A 13,484-nucleotide genomic window follows, 5' to 3' on the forward strand; every position below is an offset into this window, starting at 1 on the left:
ACAAAGTTTACACAGGCAAAGAAGCACTTTTCTGCCCATATAACTGCATGTACCCTAGGGCTTTGCTGGTAGAGAAACAACAACAGCAAAAAAACCCTCCACATACCCATCCCTTAACTGACCTTATAATAGTAGCAACAGTTTTGTCACACACAATTGTCCCAAGTGCAATGAGTTAGTTCATTTTGTCACTGCTGAACAATATGTAATTTTCCTACCCAGCTCAGAAATGTCCATACATAATCTGACAAGGTTCCTTGGGTGAATTTGATATCTTTTATTAGACCAACCCAAATAGTTGGAGAATATTTATTAAGCAAGCTTTTGGGTTCAAAAACCCTTCGTCAAGCTAAGGAAGTTTCAGCAGTTGGTGTGCGCTCTTCCTGGATGGAATAAAAAGTAAAGAAGCCAGGGGCTGGGCTGGGCAGTCAGTTGCCAGGCAGATTATAATGTATCAAAAATCCAATGTCTATGTTTAGTCCCTGATCTCTAGTATCCAGGAGGCTGATGAAATGGAGCTCATAGGTTCATCTCTGGGAAGTGTTGTGTAAGTTTCCCTTGAGGATCAGGACTGAGAGATTGGAGAGAGAGTGGCCCTCCTGTGAGAAATGTGCCCCCATTGGTAACTGGGTGTTTCTGTCTTTGATGGATTTCCGGTGTGCGTTCATTCTGGTGCTCAGTTGTTGTTTGGTCTCTCCTACATATTTTCCATCAGGGCATTTGGTGCATTGGATGAGGTATATTATATTTCTGGAGGTGCAGCTGTAAGATCCTGGGATGCTGATGGCTCTGTTGTGGGGTGTAGTAATAGTGGGGGTGGTGGAGATATGGGGGCAGGTTTTGCATTTCTTGTCCTGGCACGGTCTGGATCCTTTTGGTGTGTTCTGGGCTTGAGGAAGTTTGCTTCTGGTGATGAGGTTGGCGAGGTTCGGTGCTTGTCTTGAGGCTAGGATGGGTGGCTCTGGGAAGATCTTTTTATGAATAGGGTCTCTGTCTAGTATGGGTTGCAATTTTTTTGAGGATTTTCCATACAGGTTCAAGGGAGGGGTGATATGTCATAGCCAGCGGTGTGCGATTTGCAGGGGGTTTTCTTCTGTACTGCAGCAGTTCTTCACGTGGTATCCAGGTGGCTCTTTCAAACGTGCGATCTACCTCTCTGGACGAGTGTCCTTGTTGGGTGAAAGCCTTTTTAAGATTGGTGAGGTGGCAACTCGGGTGTTCTGTTCAGTACAAATGCGGTGGTATCTGAGGGCTTGGCTGTATATCACAGCTTTTTTGGTGTGTTTCGGGTGGTTGCTGGTTCTGTGCAGATATGTATGTTGGTCTGTGGGTTTCTTGTATACTGTGGTCTGTATTTTACCCTTTTGGATACTGATCATTGTGTCTAAAAAGGAGATATTGGTGCTGGAGTATTCTAAAGAAAGTCGGATGGAGGGATGGTGACTGTTGAATTTCTGATGGAACTCAATCAGAGATTGCAGGTTCTCACTCCAAATGATGAAGATGTCATCAATGTATCTTAAGTACAGCAAGGGTTTGATGGTGCAGTTCTTGAGGAAGTCTTCTTCCAGGTGGCTCATAAAAAGGTTGGCATAGTGTAGGGCCATTTTAGTGCCCATAGCTGTTCCCATCATCTGGAGGAAGTGTTGATTATTAAAAGTGAAATTGTTGTGTGTGAGGATGAAGTGTATAAGGGAAATTTACACAACACTTCCCAGAGACGAGCCTATGAGCTCCATTTCATCAACCTCCTGGATACTAGAGATCACGGACTAAACATAGACATTGGATTTTTGATACATTATAATCTGCCTGGCAACTGACTCCCCAGCCCAGCCCAGCCCAGCCCAGCCCAGCCCCTGGCTTCTTTACTTTTCATTCTATCCAGGAAGAGCACACACCAACTGCTGAAACTTCCTTAGCCTGACGAAGGATTTTTTAACCGAAAGCTTGCTTAATAAATATTCTCCAACTATTTGGGTTGGTCTAATAAAAGATATCAAATTCACCCAAGGAACCTTGTCTCCCTATGTCCTTAGACCAACACGGCTACAACCTAAACCCCTGCATACATAATCTGGACATTATCAGAATGATTCTTCTTTCTGTAGGCCCCAAGCACAGATACATTTAGGTTCAAAACAAGATACAATAAAGCAGAAGCTCTCAGATTTCCCAGTGTAGAATACTGCTGTGTTTGTCATCACATAGCATTGGCTCCTCCTTGCTTCCAGCTGTTAAAGGGGTAAAACCTAAAAACATGTTCCTAATACTCCTGGTATGTGACCAATTGCTGTTGTTGCAACAAGTCTGTTACATGTTCACTGTTATGTGTACACAAATAAGCCAAGTGATTAGTATAGTTAACAGAAGGGGAGATGTCCACAAGATGCTCCCTGTGTCAAAAAGGAGCCTATGTTATAAACAAAAAAGTTTGAGAACTCCTGCAAGAGAGGATGAACAGGAGGGAAAAGGTATCACTGCAATCTGAAATATAGCATAAAGGTAGCAGCAGTACTATTCAGTATTTGTTATTTATGTGCCCTTTCCAAATACCTCACAACTATCTGGGAATTTGAATTTACAAAGGAAGCATCATTGCCCTCAATTAACAAATAGGGAACTGAGGCACAGTAGGATGAAAAGACTAGTTCACCTAAGAAGTCTGTGACAGAATCAAGTATTGAATTTAAAGAGTTGCAACCCCAAGCCCTAACCACAAAACCATGCTTCCTTTTCCAGTGTAGCACTAACCCGTCATTTGTGACAGAATGAAGAAGCCACAACATCCCTCTTTGAAGACCATGTACATCCTGGGAGGAGATTCTGCCCTGCCCTGTCCTGCCCTCCTCCACCATTCCTCATTCTCTCTCTTTCTTCTTATGGAACCAGATAGGACCTGCCTGGTCAGCAGCTGCATATTATGGATGGTAGTAAATTCAGATCTGGTAATCTTCAAATGAGAGACACAAACCTGCATTCACACTGACATCATCTCCCTACCCTACATATCAACAGTCAATCATGTAGAGCAGATGTGTTGTGTCATATATCTGACTAATCCACTCCCTTGTCATCAACGCCCTAATGAATGTACACATTTTATCATGTGGACACACATACATTAATGAAGTATTACTGCAAGTGCCACGATTGCATTCATTCCAGAATCTGAGCAATCCCTCCTTTGGCTCACAGCCAAAATACCTCCCCTCCTTCCCTGTAGAAACTACATTTCATATTTTTCAGCACCTGAGATTCACAATAAGCTAACTGCTGTGGTAATGAGCTACTTGTCTCTATTTCTGGTCATGCTTACTATGAAGGAAAAATTTTCCAGTGTCACTGGGAAACATGTATAGAATATATTCTTCTTGCTTTGCAATTATTTTTCTGGGCAGTGTTAGAACAGGACAAGTACTACAGCTCTTGTGTTAATGAACAGGTGCTTTCACAGCATACATATACTGCCATTACTAGAAAGGGCACAAGGTGCTTCTATCTGAGGTCTATGTACTGTACAGGGATTGAGGATATTCACTGTATTAGTGCCGCTTTCCAATTGTCTGCATCAATTGTACTTATTCCTCAAATTTAGCCTGACATGGGAGCCAGGAAATCTGGGCTTTCTTCTTGCTTCAGTTGCAGGCTTCCTATGTGATCTTTGGCACTTAACTTCATCCCTCTCTTAGGGCTTGAGCCTGTAAAGTATTGAATAAACTGGGTGGGAGTTAGGCCCTCAACACTTTGCAGGATAATTATACTTAAATCAGGTTACATGCAGCTGAGTTCATTATAAGAAAGGAGACAGTGGGGTGCAAATTATTATCCTACTGATGCTTCTGGGCATTGTACTTACACTTGGTAAGAGACAGTTCCTGCTCTGCCACTAAAAAAGATCAGACAAATGGAGGGAAGGGAACCAGAAACTAAAAGGGCATTTGTCCAAGATCACACATCTGGTTCTAAGGCAGGGTTGGGGATAGAACCCAGGTGTTCACTAGACCAATTGTTCCATCTCACAGAAAGGTGCTGGATAACTTTCATAGTGCTACCCATTTAAAATACATCCTCAGAGAAGTTAGAGTAGTGAGGAGGGCAGTAGGATTGGAGAGAAGAGGAAGAAGGGAAGATTTTGAAGGAAGGAGTGATAAAAAGAAAAAGAAGTAACAAGATAAGAAAAGTGGCGAGATAGCGAAGAGGGACAGAGCAAAGTGTAAGTTGCTATCAATTGCCTGAAGTCTCAGAAAATCTTCTGAGATGCTTCTAGAAGCTCAAGACTCCTGTAAATTAAACAGCAAAGTTTCATATTTTTGCCTTGTCAGACTGGTTGTTTCTCCTCTCTCTCACATGGATATTTTAGACAAGTGCAGTGGACAGGAAGAGAACTAGGAGACTGCTCCCAATCACACACCGCTGTTCCCTTTGTCTCTGTGCATGTGTGCTGTCCAGATGTCTTTCAAGTACCTTGGATTTAACTTACTTGTGTTAATTTGCCTGATGGAACAGGAGAGGAGTCCAAGCCAAAATAAGGAAACCAACACTAGCCTGTGGGACAAAACAAGAGGTCAGTACTTGATTCCAATTCTCTCATACGTACAAACCCCCAGTTTGCTGCTCTGGTCAGGCACCCACAATGGGGCGCATAGGTCCCAAAGCAGAAGAAACATTAGTTTTTTTCTGTATGCTTCCTCCCCTGTAAAAATGTATGAGGGCAGCCTGTGAGTCTTGCCTCTGCACACATCTGCCACTGCAGGGCAAATAGCCAGATTCTGTGAATGGGGAATAGATAGGTGTGACCAAGACCTAAGTGGGAATGCAGGTGGATAGATAGTGCAGGAGCAATAAGTGATAGAGAGAGGAGGGAAGCAGGAGTAGAAAGAAGCCAACTGGAGCAGAGAATGAAGGTCGAATGCAGGTGAGTTGAAAGGCCTTCTGGGTCCAATGAGGATAGAAAGTCTGCAGTACTAACCTTTCTAAATCCACCTGCAGCTAAGTTGGCTCTGTAAGCCTGAGCTGCAACAACCAGTGTTCACCTCCATGCATCATCAGTAGAGAAAAGTAACAACTATCCTTGATTTGTTTAATTATGTTTATATAGTAAATTGATGGGGTCAGATTATTGCCTCTGCATTGGGGGTAAAGAACTTATAGCAAACCAAAGGAGAAAGCCTCACTACTGGGACAGTACAAGGTTGATGTGGGGCTTTGTTGTTCTCTCCTGCCCACAATCCCCTGCCTAGGGGGCTGTTGCGACTAGGGCCAAGGGTAGGAAGTGTGTAGAAATGGCTGAGTTGATGAACACCACAGTGGCCCTCCTCCTTTTTGGTTCCAGAACTGTAACAAATGTACACAGCTGTACCTGCATACCATGGCCCTTCCTAGCCCAGATGTCCACTGGCTCTCCTCAGCCAAATCATGACAACCTCCCTTTCTGGGACATGGTCTTGCAGATGAAGGTGTTGCCCTCACCCTGTGCACACATGCACATAGGATGGCCCTAATCTAGCTTCAGGGGTGTACTTGGTAGCCGTGTTGGTCTCAGACAAAAAGACATACAAAACACTAGAACTCTTGGTTCCAAAATGATACCTTTTATTAGACCAGTTGGTATCATTTTGGAACCAAGAGTCCTAATCTAGCTTGGCACTCTGGTGAATCTGTCAGCATTTTGTTTTTAATTCAATCGGAAGCTATCAGAGACAGTAAGCAATAGTGAGGCATCCATCTGCTGGAGACACATGGCCAAGCAGATGTTGGAACAGATTCCATGCTGTAAAATAAATAAATAAGCCTATATCAAACACTTACTACAAAATAATGGCCTGTGTAAATACTAGGTCAGCACTGGCTGGAGTTTCCAAATATCCCTGATAATTCAGTGAAAATGAGAATCTAATAATAGATCTAGAAACCCAGGTGAAAACATGTTTAGCATAGTCAGAAGAGAATCCATCAAGACCCAGTGTTTTAGTATTAAGGACAATTATAACTTCACCTCTTTGAGCTTCCTAAAATAGGCAGTGAATTAACACCATCCCAGAAATTACTACATTCTCAGACCAGAAGAAATAGTACAAAGTAAAAAAATAAAAAAATTAAATTAAATTAAAAAAACATATATATTACATATAACATCTAAACTTCTAGGCCTGTCATCAGTGATTAATCCCTCCATCAGAAATCTGCAGCAAGAAATCTGCAGCAAAATCCTGAAACTGGATCAACACTGAAATGTTTGTTAACGTCAATGGTCTACATATAAGGATCCAGCCCAAAGATTTGTTCTTCAGGAAAAATCCTGCCCGATTCAGAGGTTTCAAGTGTGCAGAATACATTTAACCTCTCAGACAGTATAAGTGGGCTCTAAGCTCGCTCATTTGTGCCTTAGAGCAGCATTTCTCAACCCATGGGTCACAACCCAGAAGTGGGTCGCAAAAATATATGAAAGGGCAGTGAACAAACTTTAAAAACGGATTCTCCTTTAAAGGAGAAAAACGTGGGAACCTTTGGCATTTCCCTTGCAGACAGGCAGAGTTCCAGCCTGAAAGGGGCTGCTTGGGGGGCCCCCCATATCCCACTGACCTACATACTGGGGGGCTGGGGACAGCAGATCAGGAGTGAGGGACACTGGATCAGGACTGGCCATCAATGTTTACAAATGGGTCCTGGTCCAAAAAAGGTTGAGAATCACTGCCTTAGAGCAATGCTCTGTCCATTCCTCCCAGTTTCTGTGGAGGAGGGGAAATCGTGGACTATAACAGTAGACTAAAAATTCCCATTAGATTAATAGGTATAGACCAGATTATCAAGATGTTTGAATTCCCCATTTCAAGACAGGTCAACAATATTTAAATTCAAACTACTCTGATTATCTCATCTCTCATGTCTTGAATGAACAAGGTACTTAAGCACATGATTAGGTCTATTGAAGACTTGAGGTGAATCCAGCCTTCAGGATTTGATCCATGGTGGCTGCATAGTACTCTCCAATTTCCCCAAATGTGTGTTTTCTTTCTTTACCTGATACTCTCCCATTCATTCTCCTTTCTCCCCAGAATGGTGTAAACTACTATAAATGTTCAATAATTATAGGTGCTTTTCATTTGAAAAATGAATTCTTATTGATTTTTATAAATCTTTGTTTCCTTTTGTTTACATGGTAATTCAAGAGATTCATAGAAATGTTGCAATCTGCTTAATTTAAAATATAACCCCCTCCTCCCAAAATATGGAGGAAATATTTTCTTTCTATTAGATGCTGATGTTGGAATTAATTTACATCTGGAGCAAACTGCAATTCCCAAACAAATCTAGTTAAAGTCAAAATGCAAGTAAAGAAAGAGAGAGACAGAGAGAGACTGAGACTCTGCCTGATTCAGATTCTTATTTACACTCAGTTTACATAGTGCTCCTCACACAGGTTTAAATTAAATAGATGCACTTTATTAGGAAATCATCAAAATTAATTCACATCCTTTTATGGTGTCAGAGTGGTGAAAAATACATTTAGTATAAAATTCAGGCCCTCTTTTGGAAGCCTTTCTAGTGAATGTGTGTACCACTAAGCTACGCAAATTGTTTCACTATTACTGCATTAGTTCTCAGGTTGAGAAAAGTTTAAAAATGAATAAAAAGTATAACAGAAAAACCTACATACCTCTGCTCTGTTGGGAAAAAACACTGGAAACTGGGATGTGAGATCTGCAGCTGAAGGAAGAATGAAGGAAGGCATAAAGATCAAAATTACTTGGCTGTTTCCATCTGCTTTGCTTCGCTACTGCCTTCCTTTTAATAACACTGTTTTTTTCAGTACCCTCCCAGATGAAATATTTCCAGCTCTCTGGAGCTGTTTTGAAGTATCAGCTCTCTTTATAAGCCCAACATTCCACCAAAAATAAATGTTACATATACAAATGAATCATTTTGGTCAGTGTCTGCAACAGATGAGGTTGCTAGTGAATGGAAACGAACCTCACAGTTGCATGCTTTTTGTTATGCAATGGGAGTGTGGGTTTTGAACAGAATCTTTATTGATGAGCATTTTGGTTCATAAAAAGTAATGTTAAACAAACAGGGAAGTTTTTAGAAAGTTAACGGGAATATTTTCCAGCAATGCTGTGAATTAAATCATATACTCTATACTTATTTACAGTCAGTAAAGTGTTTTTCTTCTTTTTGTTTTACCTGTCAGAGAGACAGATCCCCAGCTGACAGGTAGTGTAAGCTATTAGACAGAACACAAACATGGCTTCAAGAAGACCTAGAGCAGGGGCGGGCAATTATTTTGGGCAGAGGGCTGCTTACTGCCCTCTGTTTCGGCAAGCCATCGAGGACCGCATGACAGGCAGCCCAGGGCAGAGTAATATTAATTTTCTAAATTTTTTAGGGGCCCTGCAGGCCGCATAGAGCAGCCTGGTGGGTCACATCTGGCCCCCGGGCCGCATTTTGCCCAACCCTGACCTAGAGAGTCTATTTTTGGCTTTGCCATTGGTTTGCTCGGTTGTTTTGAGGAAATCACTCTTCTGTGCCTCAGTTCTCTGATCTGTAAAATGAGGAAAGCAGCTGCAAATGAATTCCATGGAGCAACATCAATTGTTATTGTTGTTACAAAACTCAGGCATAAGCCATACTTAGCACTTTTCATTAGTATAGCTAAAAGTACTATACAAAGCAGTTAACATTTTTTCACATTTTATAGTTTGGAATGAGATGTAAAGTGACTTACTGAAGGTAACTTCTTCATAAGTTCTTTAGGATCTACTGATGAAAAGTGCTATTAAAGCTGAGGTTCTGCCCATCTTCCCAAAGTAGTTAACATGTTCATACCCCATAAAGGAGAGGGGGGGAAATATAATAATGGCAAGACTCTTGCATTGGGGCATGGAGGTGTAGGACATGCACAGTCCCTGGCATGGGAGAGAAAAGTCCAGTGGAGTTGCAAGGAATCCCTGAAATAGGAGTCAGAAAACTTCTGGGGAGGAATAAAGGAATGCAAGGAGCCCCTGCTGTTTGCTATGCATTTCACCTATGGATGTAAGAAAGTGCCCAACCCTCTAGTTAATACTGGGATAAATCTGGAAGTTTTTATTTGTTTCCAACTCTTTACCCAGGTAATACTGCCATAGTATAATGGGAATTTTGCCTAAGAAAACAGCTAAGGACCTCAGGATTTATATACTTCTTGCCACTTAATAATTTTCCCCTTCTCTGAATCATCAATAGATGAGCCTTGTGGAAAGACATTTTTCTTCTTTTTTTCTTCTATAAAACCTGGGTGAGTAAGTATAGGTCTTGTTGTAGTGCAAATCTATTGAGTGTTTTGCTTATGATGGCACCACTGTACATATGTGTCTGTAGGTGCTATACCAAATCTGGTTATTGTAAGGAAGAGAATTCTAGGGTGATGTCCTTAGCCCTGCTTAAGTTCCCCCCTTTCCAGTGCTTCAGCAGTCCAAAGGGGAAATAAAGCTGCTTTACCCAGGAAGCTGAGAAGTCCTCCTTGTTAACACCAGCTGGTATAACACCAGTGTAGCCACATGCATACCATCTGTTCCCCATCTCCTCAGTGCAGGAGCCACATTGGAGCACATCAGAATGCAATGTGTTCTGGCAGTCCTAGGCTGGTGAAGAATGATTTGTCCCTGAGGTGCTTTAGTCAGCATAAGTTAGAGCAGCTCCTTGGCTGCCCTAATATGTGCTTAGAATACTAGTTTAGTCTTTCCAGGCTCAACAAAAGAGTAACATGGCTTATGACCACCCTCCCCTCCAGTGCCAAATGTGCACTTAGAACAGATGAGGATCCAACCTATATTTTGTGTAAGCAAACATTAATAAGAAAAGGATTTTAAAAAATGTAGCAATCTCCTATGCTCCTATTTTTTGTCATATTACTTGGAATCAAAGGGAGTTCAGCCCATACTTATAAATCTCTGTCAGGTTTAGCACAGGATATCCAGACACACAGGATTTGCTATTATTTGACACCCTAGAAAACACAGTGAATATATCTAAATAGTATGGCTGGAGTGTTGTAGCCATGAGGTTCCAGAGAACATGAGAGAAACAAGCGGTTGATAAAAGATCCTATCCAAAAACCTTGTTTTCCAAATATATCTGAGAGCAGAATTGAACACTAAAAATTATTGAGTACAGCATATTTTACCCTCATCCAGACCATTTTTCTTAGAAAAGTCCATTTTGGGTCTTTCTTTTCTTTGTATAGAACAAAAATGTGTCTTAATCTTCTATAACTTCCATTTCCATTTATTTCATCTACTTTTTTACATTACGTGCTCAGATATAAGAACTGGGATGCTGGACCCATAAATAGCATTTCATAAACCAGTTTCATGAAACCTATTAAAGTGCTGCTATTATTTCACCAATGCGATTTTTGGAGATGTGTGCATATAATGTTATGACAGTCTGAAACAAAGTTGATGACAACTTTTGTTCCTCATTTGGTTTTTTCTTCCTCTTCTCTCACCACTGGGAAGTTGTCTTTTACTTTTCCATGTCATCTATGCTTCTTCAATACAGCAGGGTCAGTTAATGAGACTTTGAGACTTTTATTCCATATTTCAGTGAAGGTGGCAATGTGCCAAGGCTATTATACAGGGGAATGAAACAAATTCATATGCAACACAAGTCATGGGAATTTTCTTTTTTGAAGGGGAGAGACATGGTTTTGTTTATATGTGATGAGGAAAGAACAAAGGGGACCATTTTCATGCAAATTAAAGATTCTGGGTTGGCCAATAGTGAATAAAATAGGTCTATTGAAAGGCAAATGAGTTTTAATGGCACCATCAATTCTTTCATTTATTTTTTTTTAGCATCTCATAAAATGTAATGTAGCACAAAGGATGTAGAGTCACAAAGATGCAAGGGTGAGAAGGCTTTTCAAGGACAAAGAACAAATCACAGTTGGGAAGTATCATAGTTCTAACTTACTAGGATCATGAACAAATATCGGATAGCCCTAATAATTATTTAATGCTGCAAAGGCTACTGCTCTTAGTGAATTATCTGTTCTTAAGTGCAGAAACTCAGATATTTTTTTAATGTTTCTAACGGGCAAAAAACAATGGAGAAGCAGTGTATTTGATTCAACATCTTTAAATCTAGAGACTGTTTGCAAACTCGGTCCTTTAAAAAGATAAATTATTCCTGAAAAAATAGTGTAAGCAAGAGAAAAACAAATCACTCACCTCAATGAGGTTTCTGCTGTTTTAGGACTCCTGTAATGTCTGTCTCTGAAATGCTTCACTTCTCTGTTGCACTCTGAGTTTTAATTCTGGCTCACTGATGGATACCCACTGGAAAAATATATTTTAACTATCTGATAAATGGGAAAAGAAAATCTCCTCTCTTCTTGAGTAGTAACTAAGCAAGTAACTACTTCAGGTCAGCCTGCTTGGTAAAACAGTAGTGTTTACTTATGGCTTAACTCTGTCTCTTATATATCCTACACAGCAACTTTTTGAGTGACACCATCCTTTGCACTGTCCAATTACGCAATTCAAAACATCTGATTATGGGAGTGTTGTAGAAAATATGGCAGGTCCACTCCCATCCTCCCACTTCAATATTAGATATCTGATTATTTTTATGTCTAATATGTTGGAGAAGCTACAAATAACTGTAAATGACAAAAATGTGAAATTGTTACTGAGATAAAAATACACACACCCATATACAGATATGCATACAGATATTTATGGATTTGAGTGGGATTTTTCAAAGTTAGTTTAAGGATTTAGCCACATTGTTTTTAATTCATATTAATGTAACTTAATAATTAAATATACATGTCATTTTTAGTAAAGCACAGTTAATATTTTTAAGGAATATTGTCAAATATGCTATCAGGTGCATCTTTACAACTTCTGTGAATGCACGTAGGGCCTGTTATAATTTTAGAGTGTGACTTAAGAGAAAGTTAAAGAAATGGATCCATAGGATGGCAAAAAATCATACCTAGAAAAATTACTTGCGAGTAATGACCAGCTTTCCATGGGTACTGCATTAACACTGATATGATTATTCTCATTGTCCACACACATTAGGGAATGGTTGTGCTATGTAGCTTTGAGACCACAACTATTTCCTTTCTTTATTACTATAACAGCAAAATAAATATGAGATGCTAGAGGCACATACTTCAATCATACTAGGAATTATGGACTATTCAGCTTGTGCATATGATAAAACACAACTTTCTGATATTTTAAAATATGCCAAAGACTAGTTATTATTATTTAATATAAATAACCAACTAGCATATGCTTTTCAAATATGTAGGGTTTGGTCTCCTCTCATACAGAAGGAAGTCAGTTTATGGGGAAGTCATTACAGAGAGAAGCATTCATATCTTAGGAACCAGAAAATGTTGATGCTGACTGAGTTTGTTTTACAACTAAGTTTCATAATCTGCACTCTTCCTATACGAACAGGCCAGTTAGCAGATATAAACTGACACAAGAGCTACTAAGCCAGATACAGTAAGAGACTGGTTTGGCCCTCAGGGTGGAATCCAGAACCTGTGTTAGGTATCTGTATTTTTTATACTGTATATGGGGAGTTAGGCACTGCAGAATAGTGATCTAAAAAGACCTACTTGCTGTGCTCCTATAGGGTTAGGTTATAGAAATTCTAAAGCACAGGGATGAGTCTGAAATTCTACCCCGCTCTGAAGCTCATGCACTTCCATCCACTTGGGACCAGAGTCTGGAAACCATCCATTCTTTCAAAAAAGTGAGGAAGGTTCACTCCCAGATCCTTCTCCTCTGACTATACATTAAAAGAAATCATCCACACCTACATTTTGAAAGGTAGAGAGGCATCCCTTGAGAACATTTACTAAATTCAGCCCCTCAGAGTACTTAAGCAGAGAGAAGCCTAGTTTCTGGATCCCAAAGGAACTTAGATGGGAGATGGACAATGTAGGCCAGGGGTGTCCAACCTTTTTGAATGTGGGGCGGGATCATGAACTTTTTATCACCCAGTGGGCCGGCAAGCCATATTCAAAGACCTCACAGGAAGTGATGTCACGTTACCTTTGACACCAATGAAGTTATAGGAAGTGACAATGAAATGGGTCTGGAAATGTGATTTAAAATCCAAAATAAAAACAATATAAAAGCAACAATGAAATAATACCAAACACTTGACTAAAATAAACACTTTTGCTTCTACTCACTTCTCAATAAATGAAAGAAGCATAATGCAAGTCAACAGATCAAATGTGGAAAAGATATCAGCCAGAGTGGAAACTAATCAAAGCAACAAAATATGGGCATTTTTGAGAATAATCTTCAAGAAGATTTGCTTTTATTGCATTAATAACTTGTTAGTAACACATCTTTAACAAGTAGTAACAAGTTGAACCCCCAGTCCCCCACAAATAGAAATAGAAGCAAACACAATCCAAACACTGTACAGTATTTTTGCAAAGATTTTTACCTGCTGGTTAGGGGGAA

The 13,484-nt window shown here is 40.1% G+C and overlaps 1 protein-coding gene across 3 annotated transcripts in view; it reads right to left on the reverse strand.

The window, feature by feature from the left end:
• CMKLR2 (chemerin chemokine-like receptor 2) overlaps positions 1–13,484 on the reverse strand; it is a 45,934-nt gene that overhangs the window by 12,937 nt on the left and 19,513 nt on the right. For 2 of the 3 annotated variants that reach the window (XM_059727100.1, XM_059727101.1), the window contains exons 2-4: positions 11,214–11,321; positions 7,661–7,710; positions 4,484–4,548 (exon numbers count right to left, since the gene is read on the reverse strand). The gene's annotated coding sequence lies outside the window, so the exon portion shown is untranslated. The remainder of the gene's footprint in view (positions 1–4,483; positions 4,549–7,660; positions 7,711–11,213; positions 11,322–13,484) is intronic. The other variant, XM_059727102.1, reaches the window with a different exon arrangement.

Source organism: Alligator mississippiensis, chromosome 4, assembly GCF_030867095.1.
Source record: "Alligator mississippiensis isolate rAllMis1 chromosome 4, rAllMis1, whole genome shotgun sequence".
Taxonomy (NCBI): Eukaryota; Metazoa; Chordata; order Crocodylia; family Alligatoridae; genus Alligator; species Alligator mississippiensis.